This window comes from Engraulis encrasicolus, chromosome 19, assembly GCF_034702125.1.
Source record: "Engraulis encrasicolus isolate BLACKSEA-1 chromosome 19, IST_EnEncr_1.0, whole genome shotgun sequence".
In the NCBI taxonomy this organism is placed as follows: domain Eukaryota; kingdom Metazoa; phylum Chordata; class Actinopteri; order Clupeiformes; family Engraulidae; genus Engraulis; species Engraulis encrasicolus.
In genome coordinates, this window is record NC_085875.1 from 4,879,077 (window position 1) to 4,900,636 (window position 21,560).

At 45.2% G+C, this 21,560-nt stretch overlaps 1 protein-coding gene across 1 annotated transcript in view; it reads right to left on the reverse strand.

The window, feature by feature from the left end:
• Positions 1-21,560, reverse strand: part of rock2a (rho-associated, coiled-coil containing protein kinase 2a) — a 91,271-nt gene that overhangs the window by 68,323 nt on the left and 1,388 nt on the right. The window lies entirely within an intron of this gene.

The window sequence follows — 21,560 nt, forward strand, 5'->3', positions numbered from 1 at the left end:
ACCCAGTGTTTTCCAACCAGGGGTACGTGTACCACTAGGGGTACGCGAGCACACTGCAGGGGGTACTTGGAAAAATGTTACTACAATAACAAATGTATGGACACTGGGATTGAGAAAGCGATATAGAACATGAATTAGGGGGTACTCATGGCACAACTTAGGGGGTACGCGGGACAAAAAAGGTTGGGAAAACATGAATTAGGGGGTACTCATGGCACAACTTAGAGGCTTAGGGGGTACGCGAGACAAAAAAGGTTGGGAAACATTGGTGTACACTACCCACCCCGTCCTCCTCTCCACTCCCCCCACCACCACTGGTCTACACTAGACCTATGATTTTTGGCCCAGGCCCGAGCCCGAACCCGAACCCGAGCCAATTTCGGGTCGGGTCGGGCCTGAAATGTCACTCATTACGTTCGGGTAGGGTCGGGTTCGGCTTCTCTATCGTTGACAGTTTTTAAAAAATAAATAAATAGGCTATGTAGGCTGTGCGTTAATAATATTCCACGTCAGTTGGTAATCCAGCAGTGCAGTGCCTGCTGCTAGAATGCACGCGCTTTCCCTCGCCTCTCCCTCCCATCACAGTGCGCTGAGGCATTTCGGCCGTGTTTTGGCCACGAGAGACGCGTGGTCTGCAAAAAACAGAGGTCGCCTCATCAACCCGACACTAAAGCTACGTTTCCACCAAGCAGTACGGTACAGTACGGTTCATTATCTGCCAGTTTGGTACGGAATGCTTTTGGTGCGGTTCGGTACAGTTGTGTCTCCACCGCAAAAGGGACTATAATCAGCAAGAGGCGCGTGACAGCCAGCGCTCGGCTGACACATCGAACACAGACAGCGAGCGGTTAGTTTTGTTGAGCGACAGCAATGGAGCCTTTTTTGGTTTTCATATTAGTTACGTGGCTGCTTATTACACCAAACTTGGCGCAACCTCTGGTAGATTCACAGTAAAATCCCTTTTTTTCTGCGCTGCTCCAGCTGCTGTGGAGTAAGTTGCGTGTGAGTTGCCAGGCAACCAGTCTGTCGCTTACTTCCCCGCTTTCCGAGACGAGACCAAAGAAGGTGGATCTATCATGCTTTAGTTTCACCATCACCATCACTTGAAAAGCCATGAAAAAGATGCGTAAGGTAGTTTAGTTGTGAATTTAAGGGCTTTGATTTGTTACCATAGATCACCCCTCCTTATAAATAAAATTTGAAATTTCGGGCTTCCCTCGGGCTCGGGCCAACACATCCAATAATTAGTCGGCCTCGGGCCGGGCCCGGCCCAATTCCCATGGGCCCATGTCGGTTCGGGCTTGGATTTTTTTACCCGTTCTTACCTCTGGTCTACACTACACACCCCGTCCTCCTCTCTACTCCCCCACCACCAGTGGTGTACACTACACACCCCGTCCTCCTCTCCCCCACCACCAGTGGTGTACACTACACTACACACCCCGTCCTCCTCTCCCCCACCACCAGTGGTGTACACCAGTGTTTCTCAACAGGAGTGCCGGCTGCCGGGGCACCCTGGGGTGCCGCGGGCCCCCTCAGGGGTGCCGCAGAAACGTGGCTGATAACTAAAATTATGTAATATATACATATTTGTCTAAATTGATAAGTTAATGCTAGTCAGTGGAATCTTTCATCTGCCATTTACGCAAAATAAAGTAAGTATAGGTCGCCCCAGCTAGCTGCAACTTCGAACGTAGGTCGTGTGACGTTTCCAAATGTGTTACTTTTCCAAGCTTGTGTGGTATCGGATGCGATGCCATGTTACGGCTTGTTGGTTTGGGGTGCCTTGAAATTTTTCATGAATTGAAAGTGTGTCTCGCCTTAAAAAAGGTTGAGAAACACTGGTGTACACTACACACCCCGTCCTCCTCTCCCCCACCACCAGTGGTGTACACTACACTACACACCCCGTCCTCCTCTCCCCCACCACCAGTGTCGCCAGATTGGGCTGCTGGGGATAGCCGTCTAAACAGTCAAAAACGACCATTGGGCGGGTTTTTCCGTATTTTTATGGCCATAGAAATCAATACAATTTGATTGAATGCAATACAATTTGGCATAATGTAGTTGCCTGATTATCATCGACTTTCAAATCTCTTCGAGACTTGGTCTGACCAAGAGCATAACAATTAACATTTCCCAAACGGCCGTCCTTGGTTTGCTAATGGTTGTTTGCTTCCCAACAAAGTGGGAGAAGTTCCCGTTTTTTTCGTAAGCTCAGTTTGCATTGCTCTTGACCTGACTAATGGCAACGCTGAGGGTGTTGCGTCACTAGGAGGGCACGGCCTGGCTAGGAATTTAGCGCCTCCAGGTGGTTTTTGAGCACCGTTTAGGCTGGAAATGATCAAACAGGACACATCTGGCCACACTGTCACACCTCTCCAAACGGGACTCACTAGTTCGACGCCCTTTCGTGACTTACCGCTTACGTCATATGACCCTAAACCTAATCCTAACCCTAACCTTAACCCTAAACCTAACCCTAAACCTAACCCTAAACCTAACCTTAACCCTAACCTTAACCCTAACCTTAACCCTAACCTTAAATCGCTTGTTTGAAATGTTTGATTACCATGTGAAGTCACGAGAGGGCGTCAAACTAGTGAGTCCCTCTCCAAACGCTCCTCCTGCCCTCTAGCCACCTCCCCTCATGACATCAGTGGCCAGGGCACAGCTCACAAACGGTTAAAGGGGTAACTTATGCCACTATTTTGGGGCTTAATACAGTTAAAATTGTTGGCCAGAGTTTATAAAGGTGGTAAAGTCTCTTATTTTTCATGTAAGCCGTTGTCTTGCTTTAAGACAAGTTAAAAGAGGGAGCATGTCGCTAAGCTAGTGAAAGTCAATGGATCCGTGTAGCATGCTACAATGCTACACGGATCCATTGACTTTCGCTAGCTTAGCGACATATTCCCTCGTTTAACTTGTCTTAAAGCAAGACAACGCTTAACATGAAAAACAAGACACTTTACCACCTTTATAAACCCCAGCCAACGATTTTAACTGTATTAAGCCCCAAAATAGTGGCATACCCCTTTAAGGTTGAGCCTCAACCGGAGGGACCACTCCACTCCACTCCACACGACTAGACTCCACTGATGAAAAAGGCCTTTCATGAAAAACACTCTTCGCTGAGCGAGCGCAACTGGCACTGATGACTGGCATTTCTCCTTGTGATGAATTCCACAGCGGGTTACAAGGCAATTGGCATTTTGTGTGCGTTTGCGTTTGTGTGTGTGTGCACTTATGGAGGAAGAGAGAGAGATACAGTAAAAGACCTGGTGAAAGGATGTATGGATGCAGCATTCAAAAAGAAACCGCTGGAAAATGCGTGGGCAGTTACTGCCTCTCTTCACCTCTGAAAGCACTTCCTCTCACACACAGCTCAAAGACTCCCATACTTATAAATACAGTCTGACGTAACGTGCCCACAAGTGCTTGAAGATAAACACACCTTCGTGTCACACTAGTAGGGACCCTAAATAACAGCCAATGAGGAATGCACTAAAACCATCATTTGGTCCAAGTGTACAATGTTAAAAATACAGGAAGTTGTTTGCATTACAACACAAAAATAGCTGCAAGTTTATCCTCCACGGTCCCATACGTCGCTTCTTGCCCAATCGGGTGCAAGGACGGAGGGCACCCGACTCCATATCTTCTGCCATGTTCTGGCCATGCTCAATTTGTTAGGGGGAAAGTTCTTTCGGCATATTTGGGGACTGCGAGGGTCTTTTTTGGTCTTATCTTATTGCTCCTTCGTTCTGAGGAAACATTTCCACAGAAACCGGGCAAACAGCAAGAGACAGAGAGAGAGTAGGGATAAATATATCCTCTAATTTTAGGCCCATTAACAGGGGGCTGGGGAGCACCGTTGCGGGAAAACCTGATCAGCCATAATGTAAAGTGACAGGCCACGCATGCCTCACATACAGTACACAGTGATGAAGAGATAGGTGGGAAGCTCCTGTGTAAGCAACAAGCAAAGCCTGAAACAAAGTGCTTTTCTCCCAGGTCTGGCCACGCTGCATTCCAATTATGAATGGATTATTAGTCGATCGCAGTTACCGGTAATTCAGCTCATCACAGTGATTAGCCTTGGGTATATTGATCACAACAATTCATCATAATGCACCCATCTGCAGCTGATCATATTTGAGGGCAAAGTTTCTAAATAATGTGCGTGTAAAAAGCTTGATTATGGACAAGGTTGCACGCAAAAGAAATTGTGCTCAAAGTTGATCAGATGACATGGGGGAAGAAAACACCACAACCAGCTTTTCCCCCCTCATCAGACCTATTGGCTTGCCCCAGTTCCTCCAATCCAAGTTCAGTCCTTTTGATCGCATTTCAAGAGGGAACTCCATCAACCCAGGCCAAGACGATTGGGCGAATGAGTAGGTGGGTTGGGGAGGGTTAAGTTCCCTCTTCTCTAACCCAGAGGCTTCGCTCCTAAATTTAGAGCTGTCAGAGGGAGATGAGATTCACAAGGAATGCAATGACTTTTTTTCAGGCCCTTAGGCCTTTCAGCTGGACCAGGGCTGAGTGGTCATCAGATGTATGGTGCTTTCTTAGAACTGCTGGGCTGTTCCTACACTCCTTTTCCCTTCTTTTTCACACTCCTCCTTAGGGGTGGGCGATATGGCAAAAATGTTGTATCACGATTCTTTAACATGAAATCACGATTTCGATTTTTTATCACGATCTTCCATACAAAAAATAAAAACAACAAAAAACAACTTTCATATGCTTGCAATTTGTAATTTGCAGTTAATAAAATGTTAACACACTGATGATACTGTCATAAAGTGTACAATTGGAATACAATAATGTAAAGAATAAAGTGAAGACAACAACACAAGTGAGAAAACGTCACTCTGATACTGATAATAAACATCCTCACTGCAAGACGATCTATACGATTTCTCCACTTTGGCAGATTCGAGACGATCTTTTACTCAATATCACGATTCACGATTTAATATCGTCATATCGCCCACCCCTACTCCTCCTTACAATGTTTACCCATCCCTTCATCCATGTATTCTTTTCCATCGCCATTTTTTTTGCCTCCTCTCCCTCCCTTTGCTTTGCTCACTCACACTCTTTCACCTTTCAATTAGACAAGAGTTGGATGGTTTTTAGTTATACACTATAGCTAGGGTGCTCGTTCTCCTTCTTTTTTTCCTAACTCTTATCATTACCCATCCCCTTAATTCATCCATCTATCCATACATTTTTCTACATCATCAATCCTTTCCTCCATCCTCCCTCCCTTTCTTTTGCTCCCTCACGCTCTCTCGCCTTTCTACTGGACCCAAGTTGGCTGGTTGTTCGATATACTACATGGTGCCTTTCGGAAACAGCTGGAGTGGAGTGCTCCTTAAAAAAACAGCGACCTACTCCTTTCTTTATGCATCTATTAATCCATGCATCAGAAACGTGATTGGCAAAGGCCAAAAAAGCAGGTGAGCAGGAATGAAACATAGCACATTGTGAATTTCTAAAGCGACCACAGTTTTATACACATATTTTCAATTAGGACAAACAATCAGGAATGTCTGATTCCACATGTACGATTCCTTCTTCTCCATCATCAATCCTTCTACTCCCTTGCTCTCTCTCTTTTCCTCTCTTCTCTTCCTCTCTCGGGGCGCACCAAGCTAGCTAATGTGAAACAGATAGCTCCGTTCCCTGAGGGCTGGAGGCTAACAAGAGGAAAACAGGGGGTGCATCCCAATATGTGTCCTTGCCTCCTCCACTTGTGCTTGTCTCCTGGCCCCTCCTCCTGGCCCCTCCTCCGTGGAGAAAACGATAAAGTTTCCCAGCTGTCAGCCTCGCCACAACAACTTTTGAGGGACTGTTTTTCATTCACCATCCCAATTGCAAATGAGAAAAAGACTTTACAATTGAGCTTTTGCAAGATATTGAAATATAATGCTGTTGTCAGTGATGTCATCATGACGAGAAGCAAGTGGAGGAGGCAAGTGGAGGAGGCAAGGTCACATATTGGGATGCACCCATGGCCTGAAGTCTTGCGGTACAACCTGACAACACTGCAGAGACATCAAGCGTGTCGTGTGGTCTGCAGAGACAGTGGCGGAGGCAGGCTGAGAGAGGGCTACCAGAGAAACCTCACCCCCCAAAAATGCAACACTTAATAACAGTGACAATGTGCCACAATTGAGACTCATAAGAGGAAGGGGAGAGAAGACGGAAAGACGGAAAGAGAAGTACTGTAGAAAGAGATAGAGAGTGACAGCAAGGCAAGTAGAGAGAGAGATGGAGCGAGAAAGAGAGAGAGAGAGAGAGAGAGAGCGAGAGAGCGAGAGAGAAAGAGAGCAAGAGGGAGAGAGCGAGAGAGAGCGTGTGTGAGAGAGCGTGCGTGAGAGAGAGAGGGAGCGAGAGAGAGAGATAGCAAGAGAGAGAGAGAGAGAGAGAGAGAGAGAGCGAGAGACAGCGCACGTGAGAGAGACAGAGTGAAAGAGAGAGAGAGAGCGAGCGAGCAAGCGAGAGAGAGCGAGAGAGAGCGAGAGAGAGAGAGCGAGCAAGCGAGAGAGAGCGAGAGAGAGCGAGAGAGAGAGAGAGAAGGACGTGGGGTGGGGGTGTGGGTGGTGTGGTGGTGAGTTGTGTGCAGACTCTGAGGGCGTCTCAGAAGAGCAGGCCAGCAGGCTGATGGTTGTTTTGCAAAAATGGCTGTGGCCACTATCACACCACCTTATATGGCAGTGTTTCTCTCCGGCAGCACATCGCACCCAGTTCTGCTGGCACCGGCCACATTCTGAGACAAATCTGACATAAATTCAGCTGCTCCCCATGTGCTCGTGCCGAACAAGAACCCTCCATACCACCCGCCACCCCACCACCCCTCCTCTCCAGCAAACCACCAACCAACCAGCTGGGCAGAGAGAGAGAGAGGCAGAGAGAGAGAGAGAGAGGCAGAGAGAGAGAGGCAGAGAGAGAGGGGCAGAGAGAGAGAGAGAGAGAGAGAGAGAGAGAGAATAAGCAGAGGAGTGGATAAGGAGAAAAAAAGAGAGAGAGATGGAGCCAAGAAAAGAGAGGAGAGGGAATTGCTTGATGAAATCAGGGCTAGAAGCAGCACAGAGGGAGAGGCAGAAAAGGCAGTGGAAAGCAGAGAGAGTAGAGAGAGAGAGGTTCCATTGGCCCATTGTTTCCTGGTTCTATTATGCCCCCCCTTAGGCAGACGTAGGCAGACCTAAGGACTGTTCTATTAATTGTAGGAGCATTATGACACGGCCCTTTAGGCAGACCGGAACCTGGTCGCGTTAGGTGCCCATAGAAACCTATTATGTTGGCATATCTCTATACTTAAAGAATCTCTGGTGGAAAGGGCTAGAGAGGGAGAGGGAGAGGGAGAGGAAAGGGGAAGTTTCAGGGGCAGAGGAAAAGCAGTAGAATAAGCTGCATTTAAAAAGGTCTGATAACTCCAATCCAGCTTTTGTCCTCGCAAACAAAACTTGCTCCAAGGCTGAATGGTCCACAAGCAAAAGGAAGCAGCCTCCTTGTTAAAAGCACAAGCTTGCAGACTTTTCCCCAAATTTGAACATGTTGCTCTGGAAAAAAAGACTTAAGTGCTGACTGACGACGCAAGATTATTTATTTATTCTGGGCTTAATAGTATTTCCCCTTGTCATTTGCAAAGGGCAGTCAGTGCAAAAAAACGCAATAGCACAGGAGGGGCCTCTCCTCGCTGCTCTGCTTCATGCGGTTTTCCACTGCAAAGCAGGGCCAACGCGATTCTTCATAGGATCACAATGAACTAGGAAGAGCCACTGGAAACAACCCGAACTGGGGGAAAGTATGTGCCTATTTTAGCGGGGGACGCTTATTTGCGCTTGCACGGCCAGGAAGTTACTGGGTGATGCAGAAGGGGGCTCCTCCTCCCCTCCACTGTGACTCCACCCTCCTCCCCTTGAGCTTTTTAGGAAAAAAAGTAAACGCTTCTTCTTCGTCGCTCATCTGTACAGAACTGCAGGGACTTTTAAAAGCCTCTTCGAACAAACTGCCCGAGTCTATCTGAGTATGGAGAGGATATTAGATAAGCAGTTAGTAAAATAAACAGCTTTTAAAAAGGTGTGTTATGTCACATTTGTGGATAAGTTAAAAAAAAGGTTCACAAAAGGGTTTATAACAACTGAGTAACTATGAACTTTCCCGAGATACACATTTGATGTCAAACTAATGGCAACACAGACAAAACATTACAGAGTTTGATGTGAAAGCTGAATGCAATGCTCTGTGCAATGTTTGATCTGCTTACTGTCTGCCTGACTGTAATAATAATAATAATAATAATAATAATAATAATAATAATAATAATAATTGTATTTGTATAGCACTGTGTCATACAAGGCATGTAACTCAAAGTGCTTAACAAATGGGAAAAAAACATTGTTAGAGATGGATTTAAAAGTAGAGGTATAGAGGAGAAGCAGAAATAGCAGGAAGGCAGAGGAAGAAGAGATAGACAGAGATTGTAGAGTCATAAGGTCAACGTAGGTTAGGACCAGGATTCTTAGATGCGTAAGGTCCATAGTGGCTGGGCCTATCATAAGTCATAGATAGTCACACAGAGATTGGGCGCTCAGGTGCGGCCCATGGTGGCATCAGGGGTGAGGAAAAACTCCCTTTCTCTTGATTCATAGTTTGTAAGGGGGAAAGTTGTGCGCAATTTGATCCGTCTTGCAATGTGTATTGTGCAAATAATTATTTGTAACCTGCTGCTAAGGGTGTCGTGTGTGTGTGTGTGTGTGTGTGTGTGTGTCTGTGTGTGTGTCTGTGTGTGTGTGTGTCTGTGTGTGTGTGTGTCTGTGTGTGTGTGTGTCTGTGTGTGTGTGTGTCTGTGTGTGTGTGTGTCTGTGTGTGTGTGTCTGTGTGTGTCTGTGTGTGTCTGTGTGTGTCTGTGTGTCTGTGTGTCTGTGTGTCTGTGTGTCTGTGTGTCTGTGTGTCTGTGTGTCTGTGTGTCTGTGTGTCTGTGTGTGTATGTTGGGGGGGGGGGTTGACTGAGTCAGTCACACAGTGTCTGATTAACCTTATGTAGATCTGTGGCTGGGTGGGTCTATTGGAGGGAGCCGATTGTACATGGACCCCACAATTTGCTGCTACGCCACTGCGTGCTACACATCTTAACATCCTTATAAATAAAAGGACCTCCACTCTACTTTCCACAATTCCATAATTTATTCTCATTGAAGCATGGCAAACAATATTACACTCTTCATATAAATGTTCACATGCTTTTAGCCTACTCTAGTTAGCTCATGATGGATAATTGCGTCACAGTCTCTTACATCACCTCGTCCTTTGTGCGCGTCATTTGCAAGTTACAACACGCATTGTCTTCTGCCTGGGTGTTGTCTTGCACGCATGCACGCCAGCATACAGCTGATGGAACTAGACTAGGTAATAGCGCACGTCTTTTGTCAAAGAACACTTGTGGAAGTTCAATCGTCCTGCCTCCACCTTTTCAACACTTGAGCAACAACGAGCAGAGGTACAGTGCCTGCAAGTGCTAGCTTCCTCTTTACAGTCCAAACTCTGTCACATACAGTATGTATTGCAGCCCCTTAACACTCACCACTCCATCAGTGGAACTTGTAATAGTCACTGAAAAGAATACCATACGCTAGGGGTGGGCGATATGGCAAAAATGTTGTATCACGATTTTTTAGCTCGAAATCTCGATTACGATTTTTTTATCACGATCTTCCATCCAAAAAATAAAAACAACAAAAAACAACTTTCATATACTTGCAATTTGTAATTTGCAGTCAATAACTCGTTAACACAATGATGATACTCTCATAAAGTGTACAATTGGAATACTATAATGTAAAGAATAAAGTGAAGACAACAACATAAAGTGAGAAAACGTCACTCTGATGCTGATAATAAACATCCCCACTGCAAGACAATCTATACGATTTCTCCACTTTGGCAGATTCGAGACGATCTTTTACTCAATATCACGATTCACGATTTAATATCGTCATATCGCCCATCCCTACCATACGCGTAGTGCTACACCACTATGGCAGTGCACAGGGCCTTTAGTGATGCATTACCACTTGGTCATTGCCATTCTGGTAACAGCTAATTTAAGAACACAGGCAGTGTTTCCCATACATCGAGGAAACTATGGTGCACCGCCATAGTTTCAAGTTGGCCGCCATAGTTTATTAAAATGTAAAAAAAAAAAAAAAAAAAAAAAAATTTTTTTTAATCGATTTCCGTTTTTTAAAAACGATTTGAAAACGATTTCCTTCGCATTTTCCTCCTGGAGTAAATACATCCTAGTATAGACAAAAAAACATGAGTGCATGAAAGACAGAGGGATCAAAAGCCTAAGTTGTTGCAGTTAACTTGGGTTTGGGAGCAATAAAAAAAACCTTCAGAGAAGGGACAGGGATGAGTTTACTGACACTCCCAAGGCTTTTTCATTGTTTTTTCCTTGCATAGACCCCTGCATGAGGGACAAATGAAAAGTGTGTTGCAAACAGAAATGATTCACTGTACTGCATTTTTGTATATAAATGACAATGTACTACTATACATGTCATGGGTAAAATCGTATGTAATTTATCAAAATATAAATGGCTGAAATGTAGGCCTATAGTTTCTCCATGCGCCAATGTCATTCTTTACTCATTGTTTCGACTTTTTGCATTTACGCCCCGTGAGGGGTTACCCCGTAAGGGGTTAAACATGACCTCCTTGACATTTAATTGCCAAGCGATCTACATACCAGCTGATCATAATGAGTACATAAATCATCTGACAAGTGGGTTGATAGGCTTGCTAGTGAGGTAATCTGTGATAAACACGTGCAGACAGAAAGAATGCAGTGGCAGGGTTTTAACTTCCTACATCTAGGATTCCCATCTCTGGCAATAAGATTTACAACTGTCAATCAAGCTTCCATCTTCCCCTTCTTCTGGAATGTGCCAGTTTCTTGGACAGCTGCTAAAATATACACAACTTCTGCTCTCCTCACACGTGTTTCTATAACAAAAAAACAAACAGTCAGACATCCACAAGCCTCAGAGATTATTCATCAAACACCACAAGAAATTCCAGGTGTTCTCCAAGACTGTTTCGCATTATTTATGAGCACAATGTTCCAACCAGTCTGTTGGCAACCAAATTGGAAACCACAAAGGCTTCAGATCACTGACAATCCCCCCCAAAGGTCCTACACCGTAGCACGCTACAAGCAGTGTCCTCAAAAAGTGATTGTGCTCTTTTACATGCACCTGCATGAGGTTGAGAGGAACAATATGTTGATAAAATACAAATAAATAAATTAACCAGTGATCACCAACGGTAATCATGTGTCTACATATTATATGACAGTATGATAGCCCAATATGGGTTCATGAATTGAGAAAAACACTCCAAGCAAGTTGCAAGTTGCCACCACAGATGTGAAAAGCAATAACTTGGCCATTGCAGCTGCAACCCTCTTCTAGCATACATTGGTCTGACCAAGTCATCCTGGTCAAGCCACTTCTCCAAGGGAGATGTTAAGAGAGTGCCTGTCTCACATTCATGAAATGCCAGTTTATGCTACTGGTTGATGCTCAAATCAATGAAATCAGACCACAGTTTCCAACAGAACTGCTGAACTATTGGCTGCCACATTGAGCCATTAGAAATGCTCAAAATTAATTGGTCCTCTATTGCGTTAGAAATTGAAATGTTCTAGGTCAGTGTTTCTCAACAGGGGTGCCGGGGCACCCTGGGGTGCCGTGGGGCCCCCTCAGGGGTGCCGCGGAAACGTGGCTGATGAATACATTATGTAATATGATACATATTTGTCTAAATTGATAAGTTAATGCTAGTCAGTGGAATCTTTCATCTGCCATTGATTTACGCACAATAAAGTAAATATAGGTCGCCCCAGTCCGATCCAACTTTGAATGTAGGTTGTGTGACGTCTCCAAATGTGTTACTTTTCTAAGCTTTTGTGGCATCAGATGCAATGCCATGTTACGGCTTGTTGGTTTGGGGTGCCTTGAAATTTTTCATGAATTGAAAGGGTGCCTCGCCTAAAAAAAGGTTGAGAAACACTGTTCTAGGTAGTGTCAATGGTCAGACTAACATAAGCAGAGTCTAAGTTTGGGGGGGGGGGGGGGGTTGTTGCAAAATTCATTGGGAATAATAAGGTATGATTAAATTTATAAATAAGCCCCCCTTGCCCCCCTCAAACTACGTCCATGCACACTACTCATCTCAGACTAGAAGCAAAACTTTGAGCAGTGTCACAGGTCGTACTGGTGGGCCCAGGCAGTGAACAGTGACTGCCTGATAGCAATTTGCAATTCTGCATTTCCTTGCATAGCGGCAATAATAGCTTGGTCCATTTTTACAGCACTACTCAGGAAATCCACTGTTGTGGTATGCCTAAACTAGGCCCTAATACCTCGGTGGAGTTTCCCTGACTTGCTGCTCTGTACGGTTCAGCGAGTGTACAATTACAAAGGTCTGCATCACCATCCCTGCTAACACAAAAGCCTGCATAATAATACGACACATAATGATGAAACAGCTTGGGAAAATACATGTATTTGGAAGCAAAACAATGGGCCTAGTTCTCATTCTTCTCTTTATTGTCTTCCGTCCCGATGCGTCTCTCCTTTCCCTGTTGCCTGTTCCTGGTCTGAAGTGTCCCCTGCGTTACCCCACCATGCAGGGAGTCTTCAGGGAAACTGGAGCCATAAATCTCCTGAGAAAGGGACACCACCCCACCCCAACCACAACAGCAGACGCATCTCCAGAAACATGTCGCTACAAGCTGCTACAAGGCAAGACAATGCAATAAATGACATTGAAATGATAGAGCCATTTACATTCTGTGTCAAGGGATGTCACAGGTTTTCAGCAGAGATTTTGTCTTCGGAACACTAAATTTCGCTGACGCTTTTATCCAAAGCAACTTTATTATTTTTTTATTTTTTTGTCAGGGTATTGTTTACTCCTGGAGCAATGTGGAGTTAGGTGCTTGCTCGTTCACAGGCACTTCACAGCCATGGATAGAGTTGTAGAGAGGGGTGGGCTTCAAACCTAAAACCCCCTGATTGAATGACCAACGACCATGACTGCCCCAGAACACTACCACAGTTGCAAAGCTATTAAGTGACTTGTTAAAATGCCAATTGAAATACTTGAATATATTTCAAGTACGTACACCGACGGTCAATCCTCATTCAGGAAAATATTGATCTACTGAAGTGGAGAAAGCTGAAACTGGATGAATGCACACATCATCACACAACCTCCTCGCACATAAAAGTGCTGTAAAACCTCTGTGAAGGTTTTGCCAGGTTCAAAACTGAACTGAGAAGTGGTGCAGTCATTCCTCTTTGCCAACACAACAACGTAATAGATTAAAATCACAGATGAAGAATCTTGAATCCTAAATATATCCCGCCAAGCAGAACCATTTTCTTCTGTCTTTTTGAACAGGCTGTTTACTTAAGGGCCATTACTAGTTCCCGGTTGACATTTACCACAGTGACTGAAGGTTACTCAGCCAAGAGCTGGCAAATATGTCAAGTTATAAGTGCTGCTGACAGCTCGTGAAGATACATTTTCTCTCAAAGTTTATGTTAGAACTTAGTCTAGTCTGTGTCCCATCTGCCATGTAACACAAAACTTCAGTTTCCACAGCCTTTTGTGTACTCATTCCTTGTTCGGCAAGTGAGTTGAAGGCCATACAAGTGTGTCGAAGTGCTTTGTATGAAGCAAGGGTGTGGCAGCGGTTCAACTAGCACACTGACGGACAAAAAAAAACAACAGAAAAACAAACAGGAGCACATGTTCACAGCACAGGAACAACAAACTCAAAACATGACCTCAAATTAGGCAGGATTCCCAATCTGGAGGCCCGAGGACAGACTTGGCTTTCCTAGGAGGGGCCCCCGGACGGTATTTAAGAAACCAAAAGAAATGAATTGAAGTCAAGACAACCACTACTCGACCAGCAGGCCCACTTTTCAGCTGCCCCCGATGATCAAATCCAGGATGTGATTTCAATTTCCTGTGTGGCCCATCCAGTCATCAACAACAAACTAGCCGCAAAAGGAAGTGACCTCAGCCACAGAATGGCTACCAGCATGGCACAGCCTAGAGTCAGACCAAGTCTTACAGGCTAAGACCTACACCAATTACTGTACGGTCGGTGCCCTTACTTTGACCTGATGCACTGTTTGGTGACAGAAATGAGACGATGACAGCCATGAGAAGAAAGCTCTGTTTGCGTCATTGCCCCTTGGACATATTTTAATACGAGTAATGTGGTGCATTTTCAAGACAAGACACACAAGTGTGGAACAATAAAGCATCCATAACCTACACTCTGTGACCAAATTACATTATCTCAGCAAACAAAATAAGATCTGTTTTTATACCAAGTTGAACAAGAGCATTAAGATTATTCTTGAGAATTTCCGAAATAACAGCTTCCCAGTTCTCAGAACAGAGACAAGATAAGATATGATATATTGCACTGTATAGTTAATCCTCCCTACTCAATAAGTTCTGCATTTCACACTCACAGCAGAACAGAACAACAAAGCTGTCTTAAAAAATATCCAAGGCAAGCTGACAGGGGGGAAAAAAGCTTCATTCCACAAGCTGATTGGTGTGCTATAGCTGCTGAAAATGTTTTCCATGATCACAAATAGCTTACCAGGAATCGGCTGCAACACTGTGCGGGAATACAGTTCTGGGTGTGGAGATCCAACCTACGCAATCAATTACTTAAGAATCTTAATTTGACCACCACCCTAAGCATGCAGGCATGGGCTGTGTGTTCATCTAGACATGTACATGTATACTTGCTTTGCTACTTTAATCTGATTTGGTCAGAATTCATGATTCTTTTCTCTCTTTTTTTCATGCCGGCTATCGTAGTTCTCCACGACAGTTGTTATGTAATCCCACTTGGTATTGTCTCACTGCTCAATGACTCTCCACTACCATAACACATTTGGTGTATATGACTTATTAAACACATATTACACTGCTATTAACAGTATAGCACTTCTGCCAAATACAGCAGAGGTCGTTTTTTTGGAAGGGGAAAAAGTTGATTGGCTAGTTGATTATATTAATGGACTTTCCCTGCAAATGAACGTGGCAAAATCCAGAGAGCACAATTGTACTCAGATATATCCTTTCAACTCATACATCATCACCCCCAGGGAGTAGAGTAGAGCACTTTTAATAATCCTGAGGGAAATGAATGTGGCAGCTTACGTAAATACAGATACAAAAACATACACAAAGACATAATGCACATTATAGTGAACATATAACACACACATGGGTACAGCAATCAGCCTAAAATCAGTTCACATACCCAAACATGTGCGCTGACACACATACACACATGGTCACCCAAACACACACCCACACACAGACACAAGGTAAGGCCCTGGTAGTGTGTTGGAATCTGGTTGGAATCTGCATGTCCATGACAGACTTGAGTATTCCAGGTCACTGTGGCACAGAGACCTCTGGCCTAAATGCATGGGATGGAAGACGGGGCGGGAATGGCAGGAGACAAGACACTAGTGTACCGTGTCCTGGGGTGGAGGGAGAAATATGGCCCTGTGCATTCCTGACTGGAAAGGGTGTGCCCCCAATCCTTATCTGATCACTGAGAAACCCCCTCCAAGGCGGGAAAAAAAAACAACTACCCTTCTTGACGGACAAAATCTGTTGTCTAGCTGAACCCAAGCAAACCTTAATAGAAACACTGCAACACTGCATGTGTGTCTATGTGTGTGTGTGTGTGAGAGAGAGAGATCTGCAAGAAGAAAAGACAAGCCAGTTTGATCTCCACTGGACTTACCAATGGGGTGTATCAAACGCCCCTTGCAAATTAAAACTAAGCATGAGGGGATTCAAATCTGGGAAAGTGGAAAGACAACTGGAGCATACTTCCAAACAAATGATTCTACTTAATAGATTTGATAAAAATGGTCTAAAAACACATTTCTCACTGATCTCGCTAACATTGCCCATTCAAAACTTCAAGCCTATTATGCCACCCTTTAACATTGATCAAATTTGCAAAACATTTGCAATGAAGTAATGGTAGTACAAAGGAACAATACTGCAAAAGCTGGTGCGTTTGATACATTGCGAGTGGATGTAACAAGTGACTCCGAATTGTGTGAGTAATTCAATGCTGAAGTCAACTATAACTGCAGCTGCAAAGTCTGAACACTATAAGACCACAATGCATCACTGTGATGGTGTCATGATGCTAGCAAGGAAGAAAGAAGATGATGACTATGAATATGAACTCTCTCAAAAGCTCTATTCCAGTGCAGATGAATCATATCACTGCCCTGACATGGAACACTTATGTCTGCTGGGAAGAAAACTGGGATCAAAGCCAAAAAAAGACCACTATGGATAATGTATATGGAGAACACTATGGATGGTCACAACAGGTCAGTCAGTGCACCAAGAGATATATGCTGTGCTGGTTTCACAAGAACGGAATTCAATTAGAACAAATGATGATAAAGAGAAGCCCCGTGGAGCTAGAGCACAAGGCTGGGCCAGGGCCAGTCGGGGCTGCACGCTTGACGGAGCCTGCAGTTGTCCTGCATGCCTTGCCCTGCCATGCCTTGCCCTGCCCCGGACCGTCTGCTCCAGGTTCTTTTGGTTTACGACCGGCCTTCATCGGGATGTGGAGTGACAGAGGAATTTTAATACTGTGGTGAGAGGGGCGAGAGCGAGAGCGAGAGCGAGAGACAGACAGACAGACAGACAGAGACACATACACGCAGAGAGAGAGAGAGAGATGTTGAAGGACAGAGATAAAGAGAGACAAAGAGAAGGACAGAAAGAGAAAGAGTAAGAGCATGAGACAGGGAGAGAGGGACAGAGGCAGACAGTCAGACAGTAAGACAGAGGAGAGAGAGAAAAATATACACCCAGAAAGAGAGAGACAGATATAGTGATGAAGAGATAGTGATGAAGAGAGAGAGAGAGAGAGAGAGAGAGAGAGAGAGAGAGAGAGAGAGAGAGAGAGAGACAGACAGACAGACAGACAGACACACTCCATCCACAGGGACGGAAGATTACTCCATCGGCCTCTGGGCCAGAAAACAAAAAAGGGCCCCTCCATGGGTGTTACGTATGGAATAGCGGACGACGAGGTGTCCCGATATCAAGGGAAATAATGGACGAGGCGGAGCGTTCTAAACAGCCCGACGGCGCAGCCGAAGGGCTGTTCGCTTCGCCAAGTCCATTTTCCCTTGATATCGGGACACCTCGAAGGCCGCTATTCCGCTTATCACCCGGTTACCAGCATTTAGCCTAAGTATTAATTTATTCATATGTTGATCTAAGGCTTCGTGAGAAAGTAGATTCACCACTGCGCTTGGTACGTTGCTATGGGCACCACTTCCTAATCTAGTGAGACGCGCCTCTATCGGAGGCATGTTAGGACGCGCGCAGAATGTTGGGGTGACTTGACAACCAAATGCGATAGAATTGACGACTGGGTTTTTGACTTGACAACCAGATGCGATAGAATTAGTAACGGGGTCTTGACTAGACAACCAGATGCGATAGAACTAACGACGCGGTCTTCACTAGACAACCAGATGCGAAAGAACTAGTAACGGCACTTCGCCAGAAAGTTAGAAAAGAAGCAACTTGGACGCCCGCACGCCCGCATGACATCATAGGTGTCCTGCTACTGGGGAATAAAGGACACCTGCTCAGCCAATCAGAAGACGTTCCGTCTGCTCACTGGGTGATAATAGTTTACAAAAAGATTCAGGGTTTAAGGCCAGATGTTAGAGGCCCAATGTTGTTGGGAGTTTAGGGGTTTGTCCCCTGAGAAAATAAAAAAAATGTAGTTGTTAAAATTTTGCCAGGCCACGCCCTTCTAGTGACGCAACACCTTCAGCGTTGCTTCTAGTCAGGCCAGGAGCAATACAAATATCGTTTCTGAGCTCCGGAAAATGCGGGAACTCCTCCCACTTGGTCAGGAAGCAAACAACCAGTAACTAACCAAGGGAGGTGGGTCATCCATGCCGGGAAATGTTAATTGTTATGCTCTTGGTCAGACCAAGTCTCGAAGAGATTTGAAAGTCGATGATAATCAGGCTGGTTAAAAATGTGACCTCTCACACCATATGAAAAAGGAAATATAGTGGCTTGACTTTCAGGGCCCCCCGGGCCTAGGCCCAGTAGGCCCATGCAGTAGTCAGTCCTTGTCCGTCCGTCCGTCCGTCCGTCTGTCTGTCTGTCCAGAGGAGGCTGACAGCGCCAGTAGTGAGTGTGCAGCACAGCGCAGCTCAGCTCAGCTCTGGGCCGTGGGGATAGGGCAGCGCTGTGATAAGGAGCCATCAACATTCCAGACTCCAGAATGACTTCTCCTCTTTATCATGGCTACCACTGGCCTCTTACACACACCAGACTCAAGACTCAAGACTCAAGACTCAAGACTCAAGACCGGGACACTACACAAAAACACAAACGATATTAGCGAGTAAAAAGGGAGGGAAATTTATTCATGCAGAGCCTTTCACACAGATAAGTCACAAAGTGCTTCAACTTTGTCAAGATTATGATGCATGTAATTAAACATTTAAAACATCTACGGTAAGTGCAAATAAGCAAATTGGCACGTCCATACAAACCATTCGCTGATTTTTGAGCGAACACTGTGGCTGTGAGAGCGAAACACAAGCAAGAGAAATGAAAGAGAAAGGCCCTTTTTGTTTGCCAGTATGTTTTTACAGCCTCTGGCTGAGGCTTGAGTCACTGAATAGTAAGGCAATAAACAGTCCTACAGATCAATGATATGATACAACATTATGCCCTGCACACCAGTGCTGTGACTGTGCAGGTGCCTATATGTCCAACACCCTCTACCCACCAAGCTATTCTCAGACAGCATGTTCCATTACAGATTTCATAATCCTGCAAGTGCCCCAAACAACAAGACTTGCAGCTATCTTGAGGTTAGCGGCTGGAATTTGACATGCAGACGATTCGGGGTAATTACTTGGCATTGCCTCATTCCAGGACTCTTCAGAGAATACTTCTGATCTCTAAGAACTGCCCTTCTGTCCAGACCATCAGATATCTGACATTGTAAAATATCAGACATTTACAAAGTTTACTACTGCTCAAAACAATTACTTGTTTAAGTAATGCATATACAAAAAACTACATTTCACGTCAGACCGAGTTATCACAGAAGCAAACGGAGAGTGCTTGTGGTAGCACATCACGTCACAGGTTGCCCTGAATTTGGATTGACAGCATTGTGCTACCATGACCATGTACGCCCACTGAACACACAAAGATGATCCATTACATTGAACATGGAAAGGTCAGGAGTGAGTCAGTCAGTGTGTTGGTGGTCATGTTACTGAATTAGCAACTGATGAAGGTCTAGCGACTGAAACCTTGCAGCTTCAGTGAAGCCATGATTGCACAGACTTGAGGTGTGAAGATTTGTATTCCTCTGCTTGTAAGTTGACAATAAATCCTGCAGCTCTGCTACAGATGAATAGCGGTGACCTTTGACTTCCTTTCCGGGTTAGCAGCAACTTCACGTGAGAAGTTGGCCCCGCCATGGCCAAACGATAGGGCACTGGATTATTACGCCGGCGACCAGGGTTCGATTCCGGCCCGGGTCATTTGCCGAACGTTCCCCGTCTCCATCTCTCCGCAATGATTGACTGTTCCTCTGTAACTGTCCTGTCACAATAAAGGCATAAAAAGCCAAAACAATTCTTTGAAAAGTCTACAGAAGAAGTCTGTAGAAGTCTACAGAAATTTAGCCAAAACACAACGACAATTGACTTCACAGGACTGATGAGAAATGAGCGATGGAGCTTCGACTATAGCAAAGACAATGAAAGACCGGCATTCAACAGCTGGGCAAATGGTGCAACTCTGCAGACATGGTAAATTACACAATCACCCAGCAGTGTTCCCAGATTGAGCTGTTACCTGCCCAATTGGCTGCTTGGTATAGCCGTCTGCTGGTAAAAACGGTAAAAGTCTGCCATTTGGCAGGGTTTTTCTGCCGTTTTATGCCATTAGAGATCAATACAAATGGAGAGAAATTGGGCTGAATTTGGGGCCTCCAGGCGGTTTTTGAGCACCATTTGGGCAGGATTTGATCAGACACATCTGGCAACACAATCACCCAGCGTATCAACAGCCAGACACATGGCATTCTAACACAGAGCATGCAACAGGTGGAATCCCTCTCCACACTTACAGACAGACAGAAAAAAGACATTTCTGTTAAGGATGCAAAATGAATCTCAGGTGGGGATTAATTTAGCTTCACTTGCAGTGGGATGGAAGAATATGCTCTGTTTTAAACATAATTAGGAGTTTTGAATGAAAGCTTTCAAGAACTTGTCAGTGAATGTTCACTATGAATGTCCTCGTGTAAGTCTGTGCTTTCAAACATGATCTAATGATTTGACAGGAAAAAGGGGGACGCAAAGAAGAGAGACCGAAATAGAGAGATGATGGGACTGAGGGAGAGGAAGAGAGTAGCAGAGACAAACATGACCGAACAGTATGCCAAGTGTGAATGAATATGCACGTGAAGAGTGTGCTTGACAGTCCATAGCCCCAAAGAGCCTCTTCTTGCCTTCCATCCCTCAGCTGCTTGACTGCAAAAAGCGATGTCCTTCACCCAAACAGATCTCCTAGTCCTCAGCACCACCCTCCTCTCTTCTCTCCCCTCCACTTCTCATATACAGTCCCCAACCTCCGCTATCTCAGGCTGACGCGGCGACAACAGGGGACTGTCTATAAATGGCCGTGGATGGGAGAGGAGCCCACGAGAGAGAGAAGCCAACCAGTGAGCCAGCCAGAGGGACAACCAGCCAGCCAACCAGCCAACCAGCCAGCTTACCAGCCAGTCAACCAGCCCCGCTTCCCTCCCACGTGTGACTCCCCACTCCCCAACTCTCTGACCACAGAGTCAATCCTGGAGCTCGAAAAACCTCTCCCACTCATTCTCAGGAAATAAACACACATTCTTTCGCTCGTTGCAAGAAGAAAAAAAGTAAGAGACAGAGAGAGGGGGCTTTTTACACACTTGACCCCCCCCCAACCCTCTCCTTCACTCGGCCAACGTGTTCCCTGTGACCACACAGGGGGCTGAAAGACTTTTCCTCATCTCTGCAGAAGGGGGTTGGGGGGGTGAAGAAGGGAGGGAGCAGGAGGGAGGGAGAGAGAGAAAAAAGGCAGTCTATCGGGCATGTTCTGTTGACATGTTCAGCACTGTTTGTTTAGCAGTGGTGTTGTAAATCCAGCAACACTATGGCAACAAACATTTTAATATCCATTCCCTCTGAAGAGGCATGGCACTGAAGAGAGAGATGCACACTCCCAGCTGCATACAGACACAGGGATGGTCCCCCCACATCACACACTGCTATTTCTTAGAATTCAAACTATGGGCCAGTTCCTGAGTGTTTGCCATCAATATGAGCATCCATGACTTCATGATAATGGTAGTTATTTTTGGC